This window comes from Myotis davidii, unplaced genomic scaffold, assembly GCF_000327345.1.
Source record: "Myotis davidii unplaced genomic scaffold, ASM32734v1 scaffold4007, whole genome shotgun sequence".
Classification (NCBI taxonomy): Eukaryota; Metazoa; Chordata; class Mammalia; order Chiroptera; family Vespertilionidae; genus Myotis; species Myotis davidii.
This window is the reverse complement of record NW_006297807.1, coordinates 58,866-61,384: the sequence shown is the minus strand read 5'-3', so window position 1 is coordinate 61,384 and position 2,519 is coordinate 58,866.

Sequence of the window (2,519 nt, the reverse complement as noted above, 5' to 3'; positions counted from 1 at the left end):
TTGGGGAAAGTAGATGCTTCCAATCCTGCCCTGGTTGTGGGAAAAATTCCGTTTTCTGCAGGTGTAGGGCTGAGGAATGTATTGCTTGTGACCGTGGCTGCAGGCATCCTCAGCTCCAAGAGGCCACAGGGAGCCAGGGGGGTAACCCAAGCCCAGCCACTTGGTGCTGCAGAGCCCACAGAGCAGAGGGCCAGCAACTCCAGCAGAATGGGTGCTGAGTCTGTGTGAGGGGACCCGTCATTGTGTCAGTGTCACCACAGTGGATATGTGCTCTCCTGCTGTCTTCAGATGAACTCATGGACGGGGTTCAATGTGGTCAGGATAAGCGGGGTGGATGCCAGGCTCTCTTCCCAGGAGCCACCATTTGTGGTTGAGTGACAATGCATGTGTGTGAGAAGGGTGTGGGCAGGAGGTGCCTGCGGACTTAGAAACTTGAGAGAAGTGGCTGCTGAATTTTAATGTGAGTCATCTGACTGGGTCTGTCTATGTCCCACAGCCTGACCATTCCCTGATCCAAGGCCCTGAAGGTCAGCAAGAGGATCAGGGTCCCAGGATAGGAAGCACTTAGTGGGCTTTTCCCCAAAGGCCTCGGCTAGGAGGCCAGTGTCACCGTCCATGGGACCACCAGGGAGGATGCACCTTCTCCTGAGAGCTGGGGCTGCATCTGTGATTCTTGGGGGCAGGAGTCTTGCAGCTGTGAGTGCCGGGTTTGCGTTTCCTCCAGCTCCCACTCTAGCACCCACACTAGCCATCTCTGACCAAGCCCTTCATGGACTTCCACCCTCTGCCCTGTGCACAGGTGCAGGCCCAGGCTCATGCAGCCCAGCCCAGGGCCCTGGGGCCACCCCAACGAAGTTCCCGTGTCCTTGGAGGAAATGGGTGAGAAGCTGCTGCCTGAGCTCCAGCCCCCAGGGATGACCAAGCCATGTCCTTCCAGATGAGTGTCAGTGTGCCTGCAGCTTTAGGGCAGCCCCAGGTCATCAGTTTCAATAAAAGTAATTGAGGTGAAATACACGTCACACAAAATTGACCATCTTAGTCGTTTTTACGTCGACAATTTCCCAGTATGATGTATATTCACACTGCTGTGTAATCATACCTCCCCCCAGGAGCAGGTGGTGTTATGGGGGATGGGGGGAGGGGGGGAGAAGGGGGAGGGCTGGCAGGTCCCTGCCCACTGCCCCTGTGGGCTCCTTCCTTGGAGGCTGAGGTTGCCCCTGCAGGGCTGCAGGTTCCCAGCACCATAGACTCATCCAGGTTTGGAGCCAGGAACACACCCGCAGCTGCTCCTGGGTGTGGGGTCCTCATCCTGGTCCCTCAGACAGCCCTGCAGCTTTCAGTCAGCTGCTTTGTATACTGGGCACATGTCTAATTTATACAAAGGTTGAATTTCAAGCATCTTAAGGAGCCATTCAAACACCTCAGCCCTGGGCCTTCTATGCAGCAGGAGCAGCCGGTGACACGGACCCTGAGAGTGTCCCCCTGGCCCCTGCCTGTTCCACCTGAGCCTCCTGGCAGTGTCTGCTCCCCTTCTTGGCTTCCAGGCCCAGGGCAGGGCAGGTTCTGTCCTCAGCTCAGTGCTCCTGCCTTTCCCTGGAGAAGGCTTGGCTGAGCCTGAAGGCCACGCCCACCACACCCAGGAGGTTCCATCTTCTGCAAAAGTCCCAGGGCCCTGAGAGGTTTGGGCCTCAAACCATGAACAGACCCCCACAGATCTATGGTCTCACCCAGCTCTTCACAAGGGCGATGTGAGGCCAGGGCAGGAGGGGAGATGGGCAAGGCCTTCCATAGTGGCACTCATTCTACATTCATCCTGTTATGGAGGGCTTCTTATCATTGGCCAGGCACTAGTCCCCACCCTCAGGTGCTTACAGACACTGGAAGGAGGTGTTTAAATGGATTTAGAACATGTAGACACCCCCCTTGTGACATGCCAAGTGTTCCCTCCATTTTTGAAACATTAATTTTTTAACACTCTCCATAGCCTCCGAGAGGATAGGCTTTTTATTATTGCTGAGTGTCCGATGGGGAAACTGAGGCACAAACAACACTGCTCTCAATCTTTGCACCCCTAGAGTACAAATATTAACACCACACAAAGTCTGTGGAGCAGGCATCGAGACATGGTTTGTCTGGGTGACTCCGCCTCAAGGTGTCAGTGAAGCAGGAGATGTGTTTCAACTGAGGCTCGACTGGGGACAGATTTCCTCCCAAGCTCACTTGCCTGTTGTTCCTTAGGATGCAGTTTGGACTGAGAGCCCGAGTTCCTGCCTGTTGGCCTGGTAACTCCATCAGTTCATGCCTTTTACATAGGGCAGCTCAACACATGAACGCTTGTTCTCCCTGTTCCAGAGATATGACAGACAGACAGACAGACACACACACACATACAGAGAGAAAGTAATATCGAGAGGAAGGAAGGGACCTCAAGAATGAGAGTACGAGAGAATGACGGGACCTGACACCCCATCACCTGAGCTGTCCTCTATGTTGTTCAGAAGCCAGTTACTTAGCACTCG